The sequence below is a fragment of the Chiloscyllium plagiosum genome, chromosome 17 (assembly GCF_004010195.1).
Source record: "Chiloscyllium plagiosum isolate BGI_BamShark_2017 chromosome 17, ASM401019v2, whole genome shotgun sequence".
In the NCBI taxonomy this organism is placed as follows: Eukaryota; Metazoa; Chordata; class Chondrichthyes; order Orectolobiformes; family Hemiscylliidae; genus Chiloscyllium; species Chiloscyllium plagiosum.
Window position 1 is genome coordinate 12,791,186 of NC_057726.1, and position 18,138 is coordinate 12,809,323.

Here is an 18,138-nt window from a genome sequence, read left to right on the forward strand (position 1 = left end):
CCCCCACTCCAGTCTGACCTATCACCCTCACCTTGACCTCTTTCCACCTATCGCATTTACACGCCCCTCCCCCAAGTCGCTCCTCCCTACCTTTTATCTTAGCCTGCTGGACAAACTTTCCTCATTCCTGAAGAAGGGCTTATGCCCGAAACGTCGATTCTCCTGTTCCCTGGATGCTGCCTGACCTGCTGCGCTTTTCCAGCAACACATCTCCGGCTCTGATCTCCAGCATCTGCAGACCTCACTTTCTCCTCAACATCTTCAGTGAGCCTCTAGACAAAGAACTACTGATGTTTCTTGCTTTCTATTTATATGTTTGAGTTTCCTTGGTTTGGTGATGTCATTTCATGTCATGACATCATTTCCTCTGGTGATTTCATTTCTTGTTCTTTTTCTCAGAGGGTGGTAAATGGGATCCAAGTCGCTGTGTTTGTTGATTGAGTTCCAGTTGGAATGCCATGCTTCTAGCAATTCTCGTGCGAGTCCCTGTTTGGCTTGTCCTAGTTTGATGTGTTGTCCTGCATGCCCTCTGTGCTGGCTTCTCACTCCCTTGGAGTACTTCACCACCTTTCATCCATTGGCACCAACATCAAGAGCCATGTCACACACTTCTGACTCACTCAATTCCTTCCCTATTTCTCATTACAGGAGATGATAGCCCATAGCACGGCAAAGTGAACCCATAGGGGTGGAGGGTGCTTGACATTCAACTGTTCACCTGCAGGAGAAGACCAAGACTACAGGGACATCTGTGTCCTACCATTGCACACCCTTCGACTTCCAGCATGATGGAAAGCCAGAGTGAGTGCTTCTCAGCTTGGTGACTTATTAAGATAGAAAGTTGAATATCCATGAGGCAAGTTGTGCCATCAACAAGGCATTTAACAAGCAATAACTCTCCTGGTAACTCACCAGGAAACCTGCTTCAGCATTTGTGAATAGCATTAAAGATGGCATGAGTTGCTCAAAATGGGCTTTGCTACACTTCTTGTCCAATTCTGCCACCCATCTTGCCATAGCCAATGTCAATTACACCTCAAGAAGATTCCCCCAACAGGCGGCACGGTGGCACAGTGGTTAGCACTGCTGCCTCACAGCACCAGAGACCTGGGTTCAATTCCCGCCTCAGGCGACTGACTGTGTGGAGTTTGTACATTCTCCCCGTGTCTGCGTGGGTTTTCTCCGGGTGCTCTGGTTTACTCCCGCAGTCCAAAGATGTGCAGGTCAGATGGATTGGCCATGCTAAATTACCTGTAGTGTTAGGTGAAATGGTAAATGTAGGGGAATGGTCATGGGTCGGTATGGACTTGTTGGGTTTCTGTAACTAATTTAATCTAATCAAATAAGAGTGGACAACAGAAACTTATTGTCATCCCTTTCTTAGAACTATCCATGATAATGTATTGTTTTTATAATATATCGTCCTCATGCTTTTTTCCCAATTATTATTTGCAGTCCCTCATGTATCTGCTTCCACAATATTTTTATGTCATGCACTTCTCAATCGTGCTGAATAAATTGATACCTCCTGCCATTTTTGGACCTTTCGCCAATTGCTTTTAATTGGTGACCTCTGCTTACCCCCCTCTCTGCTGCCAGAAGCAGTTTCTCCTTAATTAATCTATCAATTCATCATTTCATCTTTCCCTTGTGGTCTATGTCCAAACAAACACCTTCCCAACAGCCTCAAAGGGCTTCAAAATTATAGGATTGACATGTTCAGTGGGGCAACTTAATTGATATTTTCGAACCAGAAAACACAATTTTAAATCAGAAAATGTTTAATTTGAAAGTACACATAAATGATAAATTGGAATAGTTGTTAACACATCAGCTTTTCATATCTAAGTTGAAATTTAGAAACCTACAGGGTAAAAATTAATATTTCTGCTTGCAAGCTATTGTAGGGACATACCAGCAAAGAGGTCACAATCAGTTTGGTTAATCCTAGTTGATTGAAAACAACTTGAAAACTATATATAACTTAGTGTGGACACATGCCATGATTTGTAGTGTTAACCAAAGTCACAAGGATGAAGGTTGTGGGTGACGGTAAAATGCCGACAGACTCAGTTAGGCATTGTCAGGTCAAGCCTGTACATAGTGAGCTTCATTTTGCATCTGGTCATAAAGTTCACCAAAGATCCTCAGACTGCACCTTCCAAACCCATGAGCACTTCCATCTAGATCATCAAGGGTAGTAGATATATGGTAACACCACCACCTTTATTTTCCCCTCCAAGTCACTCACCACTCTGACTTGGAAGTAAATTGCCATTTCTTCACTGTCGCTAGGTCAAAATCCTGGAATTCCCTCCCTAAGGGCATTGTGAATCAACCCTCAGCAGGTCGACTGTAGTGGTTCAAGAAGGCAGCTCACCACCATCTTCTCAGGGACAACTAGGGATGGCCTATAAATGCTGACCCAGACAGAGACACCCACAACCTACAAATACATTTTTAAAAATTATGTTCCTAACAAGGGAGCACTTTGTGGTGACACTGATTGACCAAACATTGGAAGTTTCTTTCCATTTCTTTCTGTTGCAGAAAGATCAAATGCAGAAGTAACAGAACAGAGTCTCATATTTGTTGAAGAGCCCACCATCTCTCCTGCAATGTCAGCATTGAGCCAGGTGCTGGGGTTATTTCAAAGAAAAGTTGAAAGTAATTGACATGGAATCTGAGCAGACAAACCTTTAAGAAGTTGAACAATGTAATATGCACACGTGGAGTAGGTCCAACAAAGATGTTGAGAGCAGTAAGTGAGCCAAGTAACTGGCTGGGGGTGGCACAGTGGCTCAGTGGTTAGCATTACTGTCTCACGGTGCCATGGATCTGGGTTTGTTTCCAGCTCTGGGTTACTGTCTGTGTGGAGTTTCACACTCTACCCTGATACAGTGGTCAGCACTGCTGCCTCACAGCGCCAGAGACCCGGGTTCAATTCCCGCCTCAGGCGGCTGACTGTATGGAGTTTGCACATTCTCCCCGTGTCTGTGTGGGTTTCCTCCGGGTGCTCCGGTTTCCTCCCACAGTCCAAAGATGTGCGGGTCAGGTGAATTGGCCATGCTAAATTGCCCGTAGTGTTAGGTAAGGGGTAACTGTAGGGATATGGGTGGTTTGCGCTTCGGCGGGTCGGTGTGGACTTGTTGGGCCGAAGGGCCTGTTTCCACACTGTAATGTAATCTAATCTAATCTAATCTCTACCTGTTTCTGTGTGTGTTTTCACCAGGTGTTCTGGTTTCTTCCCACAGTCCAAAGGTAAGCAGGCTAGGAGGATTGGCTATGCTAAATTACCATGTAGTGTACAGGCTAGATAGATTAGCCATGGTAAAAGCAAGGTTTCAGGGATGAGATTGGGTGGAATGCTGACTTGATGGGCTAAATGAGCTCTATCTGCACTGTAGTGATTGCATATTCATGTATTTTTGATTTGTTCTTTGTTCAAAAATTATCAAATGCAAAACAGGACAAAGGTCAATAGGTAAATGGCAAAACTTTATCGTTACTCACGGATTGACCTGAACAGATCTGACATAAAAGGGTTGGAAAATTAAAACAGCTTGCTTTGTAAGTAGAATGTCGCCTCATTATAGAGAAAGTAAGGACTAGAGATGTGGAGAGTCAGAGTCGAAAATTGTGGCACTGGAAACAGCACAGCAGGTCAGGCAGCATCCGAGGAGCAGGAATCATAAACCAGCAAGTCACAGGAAATATTTTAATGGCTTTGAGAATTTAATTCTATCTATAATTCACATTCAGCTCATGCAAAGAAGTCGAAGCTGTGTAGCATGTTAAATAGCCCATGGTGTCCAGGGAGATGCATGCTAAATGGATCAGCCATGGGAAACACAGGGTTACAGGAATAGCGTAGGGGGATGGATCTCGGTGGAGTGCTGTTCAGAGGGTTGGTGTGGACTTGATGGTCTGAATGGCCAGCTTCCACATCGCATGGATTCTATGACTCTATGATTTTCTACGAGTGGCAACGACATGTGGATCTTGAGTTAGCACCCATTTTCCATATTGCATTTTGTGTGAATAAACATTGAAAAGACCACACACACTGACATTCAGCCCTTATTACAACTGCTGAAAGCTATCTTAATGATTCTTTCTCCCCATCCAGCCCCCAAATAAGACTGTTTGCAAAAGTAAAATCTGGGAGCAAGAAACATAAGCCGAAATTGTTCAAAATATTCAGCCACAGGAAAAAACTGAGTTAGAGGGGAGAATTGTCACTCAGGGCCATGAACATTAATACCAGTGGCAATTGTGCAGAGGACAATTTTGGGGTGCCCAATGACATTGACTCCCAAACTGGCGCTTACCTAGTTGCTATCTCCTAGTCACCCAGTTTCTGAGAATTGCCCATTAAAACTCTGATGTGGAGTGAATGTCCTGCCCCAACAGCCTCCAATGCCCACCCTGAGACCTGCCAGGCCATCAGAAGCCATCAGTTCTCCAATACTGGCAGCGTCACAGAGAATGATGGCCATTGGTAATACTACAAAACAGGTAAAAACAATGACTGCAGATGCTGGAAACCAGATTCTGGATTAGTGGTGCTGGAAGAACACAGCAGTTCAGGCAGCATCCAAGGAGCTTCGAAATCGACGTTTCGGGCAAAAGCCCTTCAAATTATTCCTGAACTGCTGTGCTCTTCCAGCACCACTAATCCAGAATACTACAAAACAGCAATACCTGGGTAGACTCTGGGGACAAAAGAAATAGGAGGCAGACAGGGATCTTACACCAGATCCCTCTCTTCCTGTTGCCTTATACCCTCATTGAATATATTGTGGGATCCCATGCCCAAATCCCAAATCCCAAATCTGTGTGCCACAGATCCAAACAGCTAAGGGGATTTGCACATTAAAGACATCAATCTACCTTGATAGTGAAAAGCCATTCTTGATCCTGTCCATGCTGGATTAAATCAGAGGGAATTGAAATGGTAATGAGGTCTTAACCACTCATGATCCCACCCAATGACGTGCATTTCGTTTTTAAAAAGTATCTAAAGGGCATCAGTGAACCAGTACGGTTTTTATGATAATTGACAGGGGTTAAATGTTCGCCAAGAGGTTAATGTTCAAGCCCAGATTTTTACAGAATATAAATTGCACCATCTGCCATGGTGAGATTTGAACCCATGTCCCCACGATAGTAGTCTGGGGTTCTGGATTGCTATTCCAGTGAGTGTACAGTGTGGAGTGGAAATGAGATGACCTTCCTTCAACTTGTGTTAAGTTTCATTAGAAAATTGTAACAATTGGATTGCTTGTAACCTTGGTACAATACTCAGTTGCAAAGACCATGGGTGGAGTCCTATAGAGGTCTGAATGACATGGGCTATGGCAATATTTGTGGCGGAATTGGATGAGCAGTCCCATCTCAACAATGGGAGTGTCTCACTCCAGTTTGACAAGTGGCAAGGCAAATTTCTCACAAAGCAACAGAGTTGCCAATGAAGCGGGGTTATTGCTTGTTAAACACCTTATTAGTGGATGAATTCACCTCATTAATGTTGGGATTTCTATCTTACTGAACCACTGAACAAGCGAGAAAGCTCAATATGGAAACCAGAGGAGGTACTTGGCTCGCTGTTTACTCCAAAGCAACGATCGATGGGCTCCATGTACATACACCCCTAATTCACAGAAATTGGCATTTGATATTTGCCAACACCTCCTGATCATCATTAGCAGCTCTCCAGTACACTGACAGGCCATGCATGAAGCATTGAGTTGCATTGCAGTGTGCACTGGCAATTAGTATTGAAAAGCTACAGCAGGAACACTTTGTACTCAGCTCAAGGATGGCCCAAGCAGTATCACAGGGTTGCTTGCTTGTACATTTAGTGTTTCCTCACTTGCCATTCTATGCCTTGCATTCTGTGCCTGTTAGCACATTAGCAATGCAGCCAGAGCCAAAAGCTATCAGTGCGATGTGTCATGCTTGTCTGTAGAGATCTGTCAGTGGGCGGGATATCTTGCTGTACTGCACATTGAGATGTCAATCCAACATCCAAACCACGTGTCAGCTACCTGCATCACAAACACACTGTGTGTACTTACAACCAAATGACCATGTTGAAAACCTGTTGGGGCTAATCCTCAGTTCAGTTAAGGTTGGTTCGAGGTTCCAGTCATGGGCACAGCCACACACAGGGCCTCAGTTAATTGTCCACTTAGGCTACTCACGGGCAGGAGATCTGTGCAACTACAGCCCAGAGCTTGGGCAGCAGTCAGTCCTGTAGAGCCTGCACCATCAGTAAGGGAGTAGTAAATACAGCACTCAGGAGTCTGGTCAGTCATGGGGAGAAAGCGACGACTGTGGATGCTGGAGATCAGAATCGAGAGTGCGGTGCTGAAAAAGCAAAACAGATCAGGCAGCATCTGAGGAGCAGGTGAATCGATGTTTCAGGCAAGAGCCATTCATCAGGAATAAGGGTTGAAGGGGTCTTGCCCGAAACATCAATTCTCCTGCATCTGAGATGCTTCTTGACCTGCTGTGCTTTCCCAGCAGCACACTCTCGAGTCTGGTCAGTCATGTCCAGGGATTGCTCAGCAACGTCGGTCAGATATCTGGGTTACTTCTGGAACAAGCCCACCTGTCTGTCCTGGCAGCAGAGGATCATTATCAAAATGGGTGGGTGAGGCAAGGCTTGTGATGGGAGGAAAGCAGTAGGATTTGCAAAGGGACAAGAACAGGGATGAGGAACCTCAAGGTGTGAGGGAGGTACTCGGAACAGCATCAAAGGGCGTGGTAGGCTACAGGCAGGGAGATATTAATTTTCAGTGATCACCTTCATGCTTTCCTTAGATGAGGAGTAGCAGAGAAGGGTGGGCATTATTAAGGTGTAATGATGGAGTTCAAAGCCCAGGGAAGACAGTTGTTGACAAAGCTAAATGACATTGGTCTCTGTATAGGGATGACATGGAATGGGAGCGAGGGCACGATGTGAGGTAAAAGGAGATGTGATGGCTCCAGGAGGGCATTTAGCACCCAAGTGGGGCTCAGTGCTGATGAGGTCCTTCACGAACTTGCATTCCCTGTCACTACTTGCCATTGTCCAGATATGAAGTTCTCCAAAAAATAACCAGAGCAATGCCCAGGATTGTCAGGACAGTCAGTGTTAGATTGATGAGTGATAGTGTAGGATCCGCATTTGTTGGAGGTTGGGACGCTGAATGGACAAATATCTGAAGCCACCATTTGGAAAGCCCGCCTATATTTCATTTGTAATTATTCCATCATCCAATTGCAACACATGAAGGGTGACGGTGTTTTGGGGTCAAGTGCTAGGCAACAGTAATTTTCACCATGTTAATGGTTTGCGCAAATTAAACATGGGCATTTCAACAATGTTAAAGTTAGCAGCAATAAGATTTTTAAGGCCAATGCTGGCCATTATTTGGACATCCTCCAAAGATGATGTTTGACCCGCATGCCACTATTTCCTGTCATGTAATTGTAACGATGGTCTGTATTCAGTGCAGTGAAAAGTTGAAGAGTTGATATGTGTCTGGAATGGGAGGGGAGTTGGAGTGCAACAGACATTTCTTCTTTGTGTAATGTGCTGGTCCCCCAGTTGAAATGTTTCAACTCCACCTCCCACTCTGCAGAGGCCATGCAGGTCCTGGGCCTCCTCCATCACCACTCCCTCACCACCCGATGCCTGGAGGAAGAACGCCTTATCTTCCGCCTCTGGTCCCTTCAACCCCAGGGTATCAATGTAGACTTCACCAATTTCCTCATTTCCCCTCCCCCCACCTGAGCCCAGTTTCAACCTCCAGCTCAGCACCGCCCTCATGACCTGTCCCACCTGTCAATCTTCCTTCCCACCTATCCTCTCCACCCTACTCTCCAATATATCACCTTTACTCCCACCACCTCCATCCACCTATTGCACTCTCAGCTAACCTTCACCCCAGCCCCAGCCTCCTCCCATTTATCTCTCCACCCCAGAGGCTCCCAGCCTCATTCCTGATGAAGGGCTCCAGCCTGAAACATCGAGTTTCCTGCTTCTCGGATGCTGCCTGATCTGCTATGCTTTTCCAGCAACCACTCTCAACTCTGATCTCCAGCATCTGCAGACCTCACCATCTCCCATTTCCTCAGATAGTCTGGGGCTCGGCTGTTTGTGGCAGCAACTTGATCTGGATGTATTCCCAAGAGGGTGATGGTGGATGTGGGAGGACCAGAGCTAACAGGGGCAGCAGCAGACCCCAGCAGTCAACAAGGATCAAGAACCCAGCTCACGGATTTTAAATCCTTCCATCGTCTCCCCTTCTTTATCTCTGTATCATCCTGCAACATTTTTTCCTCACTCCTCATTCTGGCCTTTTGAGCTTCTCTCCCTCTCTTTATCATTCCCATTCCTCTGGTTGCTATTGATAGCCAGACTTCTACCCACCATGGTCCCACATTCTGAAATTGCACCCTTTCATTGCTCTGCCTTTCCACCGTCCTCACCTCCTTCAAGACCTTCTTTCAAACCAACCTTATTTTGCTCCTTCTTTAATATCCCCTTAGTTCAAAGACCATATCTTAAAACCTATGCCTCTGTAAGCTTTCAATAACACTTCTGATGAGACATGATATAAATAAAGGGGTTATTGTTCATCATGTTATCAGTGACACTCTGCATTGTTTAACACTGAAATCTAAAGTCTTGAAAAACAAACCTTAAAATAGCAGGTGATGGTCACATGACTGGTAAATGTTGCATTCTTAACAGATCTTGTTTGGCCCTTTCAATAAGTTGACAATCCTGTCACTCTTGCTGGCCTCCGCAGTCACTCAGAGTCGGTTACACTGAGGAATGCAAAGATGATTCTATCACATCAGTCCTGACAGTGTGCAACGTCAGGGAAATGGGAATTGGCTGCAGGGAATAGGAGCGTACTGTAGTTTCCTGATTTGGCACAACTCCAAGGTGACTGAACAACATCTCTTTAATGTTTTATTAAAGCAGCTTTTCAAAAAAGTAGATTTATAGAGTTATTGTAATTAACAAATTGGGAGGGTAGGAATAATTCTTGACTTATGTATTCAACATGTGCCTCTTTTGGTGTTGGTGAGAGTCTTTTAAACTCTGTTTTTAATCATTATTGCCATAAATGAAACTTACATTTATGTGAAATTAACAATTTTAAGAGATTAAAACATTCCAAGGATTTTACAAGTGAATAGAAGCAAAGAACTATGGATTGAAATCTGAAACAAAAATTGAAAGTACGAGAGAAACTCAGTAGGTCTGGCAGCAAGAGAGAAAAGAGAGTGAAGAGAGAAACACAGTCAGCATTTCAAGTTCAATGACTGTGTCTCCAGAGAATTAGGTTGAGATTATAGATTAAAAGGCAGAAGTGGGTAATATAGATGCTAGAGATTAGAGTCAAGATTAGAGTGGTGCTGGAAAAGGACAGCAGGTCAGGCAGCATCCGAGGAGGCAGGTCAGGCAGCATCCGAGGAGCAGGAAAATTGACATTCCTGATGAAGGGCTTTTGCCCGAAACGTTGATTTTCCTGCACCTTGATTGCTGCCTGACCTGCTGTGTTTTTCTAGCACCACTCTAATCTTAATTTTATAGATTACTAGTCCACTGATATTACAAGTACATCACCTGTCCCCATACATTCCTGAAGTTTTCATCTGCAACCTCACATCACACTCCTGTCCACTTGCAATCTTTCTTGAAAAACCATTGTAATATACCTCTACCGCAAATCTATCATTGTAAGCAAAAGTACTCACTAAAATTCCCATATTCAACAGATAAATTTCTGAGCTCTTAACATGACATGGCATCAGTTTTAAGAGAGGTTTGATCATGGGTGTCCACAGGACAATAAAACTACCAATCCAATTCAGTTGAAGCGTGTGTTAATTTTTATGTGACCACAGTTTTTTAATTTATCGCAATACCTTTATCACATCACTCAAACACATTGAAAGAAAACAATGCCAATCTGTCACCCTACTTATTTTTAGCTTGGAGAAAAATTATTAACCAACAAATTAATTCACTGTTTCTGAATAGAATTTCTACAGTAATCAATTACTTAAGATACAGAACATTAAAATTTTGCAGTGCAGAATGAAACCATTCAGTTCCTCAGGCCTGTGCTGGAATGTTTCTACAAGTGATCCAAGGTCAGTTAGCTCAGTTAGCTGGTTTACAATGAAGAGTGATATCAGCAGTATGTGTTCCATCACCTTCTCAAGGACCATTAGGAATGCGTAATAACTGTTTGTTGCTACTCACATCCCATGAAAACGTAAGAAGGAAACATATTTGTGTAACCATTCAGAGTGTAGTATAACAGGCAAATTGTTTAAAAGAAAATTGTAGAAAAAAAATATCGCAGTAGATCATACCTAAAAACCTACAATATTCCCAATATGAGGTTACCACTAAGGACCTTCATTCTCAACCACCATTCTCCCACCATACCTATCCCATCCATGTACCTGTCTAAACATTTCTGAAATGATGAAATTGTATTCGCTTCCACCACTACTTCTGGCAGCCTGTCCCAGACAATCACCACCCTCTGTGTGAAAAAAATGCCTCTCATTCCCTTGCCTGAGGTATGGTGACCCTTAGGTTAAACCAGAACCAGTCATCTCTCTCTCTCTCTCTCTCTCTCCAGTGAGACTAAGGTGACTTCATTTTACCAATTAGTACCACTCACCTGCTATTCTCCAATAGCTCAGCAATACCATTCCTTTTTCAAGTATATATCTTGTTTCATTTTGAAAGTCTCTCTTGAATCTACATCTACAGTTTGATTTGATTTATTTATTGTCACATCGACCGAAGTACAGTGAAAAGCTTTGTTTATGACCAGTACAGGTAGATCATAGTAAGATGTACAGATCAGAAAGACTTAGACAGAGGCACACAGGTAACATGCACAAGGAGTGCACTAGTTAAGGGCAACATTAGCAAGGTCAGCGTTACTTGATGCTAGAAAAGCTATTAATTGTCTAATAATGGCCAGGAAGAAGCTGTTCCTGAACCTGCTGGTGCGTGTGTTCAAGCTTCTATATCTCCAGTCTGATGGAAGAGGTCATAGGAGATCATTGTCGGGGTTTGATGGGTCCTTGATTATGTTGACAGCCTTTACGCAGCAGTGAGCCATGTTGTCATTTGGCCCTACTGGCTGTGGAAACAGTTTCCTTCTGTTGATTCTATTAAAACCTTACAAAATTTTGAATCTGACTCTTCTGCTCTAAAGAATACTAAACAAGTTTCTCTTAAGCAAGGGTCCAGAGGTATTTTTTTTCACACAGAGGGTGGTAAGTGTCTGGAACAGGCTGCCAGAGGTAGTGGTGGAACCGAATACAATTTCATCATTTAAGAAACGTTAAGACAGGTATATGGATGGGATAGATATGTGGGATGTGAATTAAATGCAAGCAAATGGGACGCATTTAAATTGTGAAAACTGCTGGCATCAGCAAGATGGGCTGAAGGGTCTGTCTTCATGCCATAGACCTCTATAAATCTATGACTCTATGACTCTAGTCTCCTGTATAACTGACATTTTTCCTATAGTTGAACACACTACTCCAGTTGAAGCCTATCTAATATATAGAGATCATGACAAACATATGCACACTACTTAATAACCATATATCTACGTAAGATGATCTCATTAACAAATATGCCAATTAAATTCATTGATGTGGTGCAACATAATTATAAACTCATGTAATTAGAATTTAGCTTAATTTTCAGCTTTATCCCAGGAGATAAATCGACACATAATGCTCCAATCCAGCTAAAGGTTACCAGCACTGGAAAAAACAGATCACATGCCAGCTAACGTTATGTTAGCTTAAACACATTTTGGTTTGATTAGACAATTGACTGTTTGGGGTGGTTCATTAAAACATTCAGAATGATAGAAGCTGAAGGCTAATGGATCACATGTAGACATACAACATAACCTCATTGATGTGACATGATAAAACAGAAAGACTTTCATTTCTGTAGCACCCTTCATTCCCCAAAGACTTCCCAAAGCCAATTTTAAATACTGCTGAAATGTAATTGCTGCTTTAATGCGGGGAACTTGGCAGGAAAATTGTGCACAACGAGGTTTCATATATGAAAAATGGCCAGAAAATGGATTTGTTATTGGTAGAGGGTTAAATATTGGCTTGGCCTAGAAACCAGGAAGAATTGCTCTGATATTTTACAAAGTCTATTGGGCTAGCTGGGAATGGAGATGTAACCTCGATTTAACATTGCATTGAACAAAGAACAGTGCTTCCAACAGTGCAACACTTTTCAGTAGACCCTGAGCCTGAGTTTTTGGGTTAAATCACTAAAGCGGGAGTTGACTGTAACAACTAAACTATTAGCGAGGCCACACTATTTTTGTGACTCATCATCACTTTCTCAAGGACAATTAAGAATGCACAATAACTATTGGCAATGCCAATGCTGCTTATATCCCATAAAAAAAAGGAAACATGTTTGTGTAACCATTCAGAGTGTGGTGTGACAGAGCAAATTGTGCAAAGGAAAACCCTGGAAAAGAAATCACAGTAAATCATCCCTAAAATCTCCAACATCCCCAACATGAAATGTCAGCTCACTAAATATACAGATAAAAAATGTTCAGCTTTTCTTTACCGGTCAGCGCTGGCGATTCACAAGAAATTATAGTAACCACTAATGTAAAATAGAAACATGTCAATGCTGGAAAAACAAACTGGATTTAATTGCTTCTGAGATGGGAAGAGAGCTGGGGACAAATATTAATACGAAAAACAGATGTTTTGTGAGTAATTAACCACCACGCCCAATTCTTTCTTGCCGAAACATATATTAAAAAGTAGCAAACCCACTCAATCGCAGAGTTATCTACTAAACGATACTGGTCAATTAATTGTTTTGTGTCTAAACCTGTAGCCCCTCTTGACCATTCCCCTTCCCTGATGGTCTACTGGCACTCACTTTTGTAAGCTTAGGCATTGCTGATGGCTCTTCAGGAGAGGTATAAGAGACTGTGCTGGTCCAAGAAAAGCCTGACCATTTCTGTTGCTGGTTGATGTGAGTAGAGCCCAACAAGAGGGAGATGGAAGGCCTTTTGACTGGACTCAGATCAAATCGTATGAAAAGCTTGAGTGTCTTTCTACATAATCCTCCTTCCAAATGATCAGCTGGCTGCTGAAGCCTACTGCTCATCCACATGGGGCTGGACTTGCCTATTTCAACATATACCTAGTGAGTCTCCCATGTTATATTCTCCGTGTTATAGTCTGCATAAACTTCTGATCATTCCCTATTCAGCTGCCTGTATCCTAACTCACACCATCTCCCATTCACTCATCACCCTTGTGATGATTGACCGACATTAGTCCCTGTTTAGGAAACACCGCTGCTTACAATTTTCTGCTTTGCTTTCGAGTCCCTCCATCTATCTCTGTAATTTCCTCCAGCTCCCAGGATCTGTGTTCCTCCAATTGTAACCTCCTGAGAATTCTGAATTATAATCTCTGCGTGATGAGTGGTTGTACCTTCAGTTAGTTGTCTTACCCCTCAGTTCTGGAATTCCCTTCTGAAACCTCTCAAGCTATCAAGTTCTCTTTCTTCCTTCATTTGCCCTAATATCTCCTGAGAGACTCAGTGTCAAATTTTCTTTGATCACCCTCTGATGAAATGCTTTGAATGATTTATCACCTTGCAGCTGCTATACAAATTCAAGATTATAGGAATCTTACAGTTTTGCCTCTCTGATGGGCTCTGAGTTTATTCATGTAATTTTTTTTTGCCCCTCCTGGGTGATTAAAAAAACTGGTCCCGTATGGTCTTTATTCTCCATACACTATGGGTATATAGCAGGCTTGTTGGATTAGCTGTTTGTTCTCTGGCTGTTAGTTTCCAATGTTCAAAGAGCAAGATCAGGTCCAAAAACTGTATTAGGATACTCATTCTATTCACTGCAAGCAAGCTTAATGTTGTCACATGGACTTGGACACAAGATATATAATTAAAGCACATCACTATGCTGTCATCTTTCTTAGCAGGCAGAACTAAGCAGCTATTTGTACCCCCTTTCAGTAACGACACTCTCTCTTTATCCACACCCAACTCTTTAGCTGTCATTTCATGCGTTCATTTTGTCTAAACATTAGTCTCAACAGTAGAAATTCTACATACAATAAGTGCCACATGAAATGTGTCATCAATCTTGGGTTCGTCTAATAAATGGCTTTCACTCTGCAAAATAACGCAGCACAGGGAATTACCTCACCTCACTCTCATTTTAAAGTATATCTAAGAGTAATTAAAAGTGCCTACCGCTAGACAATTTAATGCCTAATTTTATAATCACAAATATTTTAACACTAATGATTACAATCTGTCACTGTCGTCCCATGGTAATAAAAACACGCATAATGCCCTATTAAATGTGACAGACATTGCTGGTCGCAGATTTAGTGTTCAATGACAGAATGTGTTATTGCCATATATCTGCACTGTGCTGTAAAGTGCTGGTAAATGGCTTCAAAAGGCAAACTCTTGTCCTATTTTTTGCTACCTATTTCATGGCTTCACATCCCCAAGCTGATAGGGAAGTAGAATTTACTATTTGTGTCTGTCATGTGGAAATCAAATGCCTTAATTTAATTTCAGAAAATGTTCCTGCTGGTTACGATGGCCTCAACCTGTGACAAGCAAATATTTACACAGGATTAGAATTAAGGGAAGTATAGGGCCCACCCCCAGCCCGACTCCAGAAGCTTCAGGTGGGCACTGCTCAGTTAAAGGTTGGACTTTTATCCCCACCTACAGGTGCAGTCCCACCTCATAAACTGCTGGAGCTGGAGTGATCATCCAGCTCCAGCACACAGGACACAGAGGCATCACAGAAAGCATATGGGAGAGGGATCACCATCAGAACCAGGTTAGAAGGCTTCAAGGAGCAAGATGATGAGGAACAGGGTAGTCAGGCCATAGGAGGACAGAAGCTGCAAACCCACTCCCGAGGGTACCCAGCACTATCCAGTTGATAGTATATACAGCATTGAAATAGGGCGTTACGCTCCACCCAGGCCTCCTCCTCTCTTTACCCATCCAAATTTATCATCATAACCATCTTTTTTCCCTGACATATTTGTCTAATTTCCCATTAAATGCAATGATAATAATTGTTATATAAGCCTGCTCCTATCTTTAATGATAGAATCCTTACAGTGTGGAAATAGGTCATTTGGCCTATCGAGTCCACATCAACCATCCAAAGAGTATCATTTACCATTTTAACCAACTTAGCCCTTTTCTCTTACATACTCATCTAATTTCTCATTAGATGTGTCACTACTAATTGTTTCACCTCCTCTTTGCTTGGAGAAATTGCCATTGAATTCCCAATTGGATTTCTTGGTGTTCTGTTCTTCCCCACGAGACTAAAAATTCTGTTGTTTCCAAGCAGGAGTTAGATATAGTTTCAAAGGCTAAAGAGATCAAAGGGAATGGAGAGAAACCAGGAGCTGAGTTGATGATCAGCCATGATTATATTGAATGGTGGAGCAAGCTTGAAGTGCTGAATGGTCTACTCCTGTTTCTACTTGCTACCATTCTATGATTCTATCTCTCCCTTGAAACCATTCATAAAGTTAAAGATTTCAATCACCCTGATGGCTGTACGAATTGTTGGCAAGATTCAAGATTGATGCAGGCAAAGCTTCCTCTGTTATGCCTCTGCCATGTGCTTTAAGTGCAACTTATGACCATCCTATGGTTCAAAAGAAAATACCACTAGTTGCACCTGAGAGACATTGGTGAATTGTGAAGAAAGAAACATTAAATTATATGGGGAGAGACAGTGAATGGACTTCGAGTTGATAACTTGGTTAGGGGAAGGTTGGAGGGAGATTAGCACCAACAATCAAATAAATGGTCAAGTTGGATCCAGGTGTATTGACATGTCTGTGATTCTCTGACAGTTCTTGCTCTCTTTTCCAACTATCTGCATGATTCTTTTGACTTCTTAAGCAGCTATGTATCATTCTCAAGTGTCAGGTGTGAGCTCTAGCAACATCTGTGAAGAGAGAAACAGAGGTAATGTTTTGAGATAGAGAATGGTGGTGAACTGTTGGCTTTAGTAGCTGTTCTTGCTTTTCATCTGGTTCAGAGTTCTGTCTCACCAGCTGCATTTGTTGATTGGAAAGTCTTGACACCATTTTCGATTGATCTCCATTTTAGTCATAATTGGGCATCTGCTCCAACGTGTTGGTTTTAATAAAGCAAACTTTTATGGAGTCTTTGAGATTGTCTTTGAGTATGGCTGTGAGATAAATAGCTATCCTAGCATAACTCTGAGTATAGCACATGTCTGGGTAGTATTGATATGACATGTCCTATCCATATCAGCTGTTTGGAGATTATCATGGTCTCAATCCTTAGCACATCTGTACGCTGAAGGACTCACATTGAATCATAGAGTCATATAGCATGGAAACAGACCCTTCAGTCCAACTAGTCCATGCTGACCATGTTCCAAAACTAAACTAGTCCCACTTGCCTGGGCTTCAAACCTTTCCCATTCATGCATGTGTCCTAATGTATCAGTTGTTGGCACGTTTCAGGATTGATGCAGGTAAAGCTTGCTCTGTTAAGCGTCTGCCATGTGCTTTAAGTGCAACTTATGACCGTCCTGTGGTTAAAAAAAAGCACCACTAGTGGCACCTGAGACTGTCTTTTATGTCCTAATGTCTTTTAAATGTTGTAACACATGTTTGTTATTTTAGTATCCCATTAGATGTACAGCATTCTACTAACACAACATTAAGGATGTTGTCCGAGAATCTTGATATCGCACCTATTAGCTGCCTAGGTTTGAGCACCATCGAGATGCCCCATAGATTTAGATCTCAGTGTTTGGTCAAACATCAATATTCTTAAAAAACACACGTACTGTAATTAATTTGCCACAAGCTGAATTCAGTAGGGTATCTCCTTGTTGTAAGAAGTTTGGGGAGGAAAGTTTCCAAGATGAGGGAAGTGTGAAACATTTTCCAACATTTCTCCACAAGACTTAATGGCAGGTGTTCGATTGGAAGCATTTGGCATAGGTTGCTGGAGTTCTTTAGTCTTCCTTGTGTTCACGCCAAATTCTGTGCACTCATAGGCCTTGGTAATTATGCTAACCATCTCATTATTCTTCTTTAGACGCATTAGCATCTGTGTGGTCAACATTTGGCAGAAAGGGTCATTGTCTTGTGTTTGGCTTTCAGTTGTCTTAGATTGAGGAGTTTACCATCAGTGCAACAAGTTGTTGTCATAACTGTCCATAGTACGCTGTAGTGACACAGCTAGGCAGAGTAAGAGTGGAGTGACACACCCATGTCTGACATCAGTTTTGGCAAGGAAGACTCCAAGGTGGAGCCCATGATATGCTGTAGAGTTAAAATAACACACTGCACAATGAAATCAATTTAAATCAAATGATTTTCAATTGAATGTCAGTGATGAGAAAAAGTGAGACTGTATCAGAAAATAAAATTAAGTCATTTAAGATTATGGTAGGGGATTTTAACTTTCCAAACATCAACTGGGACTGCCATAGTGTTAAAGGTTTAGATGGAGAGGAATTTCTTAAGTGTGCACAAGACAATTTTCTGATTCAGTATGTGGATGTAACTACTAGAGAAGGTGCAAAATCTGTCCTACTCTTGGGAAATAAGGCAGGGCAGGTGACTGAGGTATCAATGGGGGAGCACTTTGGGACCAGCGACCATAATTCTATTTGTTTTAAAATAGTGATGGAAAAGGATAGACCAGATCTAAAAGTTAAAGTTCTAAATTGGAGAAAGACCAATTTGGACGGTATTAGGCAAGAACTTTTGAAAGCTGATTGGAGGCAGATGTTCGCAGGTAAAGGGACGGCTGGAAAATGGGAAGCCTTCAGAAATGAGATAACAAGAATCCAGAGAAAGTATATTCCTGTCAGGGTGAAAGGGAAGGCTGGTAGGTATAGGGAATGCTGGATGACTAAAGAAATTGAGGGTCTTGTTAAGAAAAAGAAGGAAGCATATGTCAGATATAGACAAGATAGATCGAGTGAATCCTTAGAGGAGTATAAAGAAAGTAGGAGTATACATAAGAGG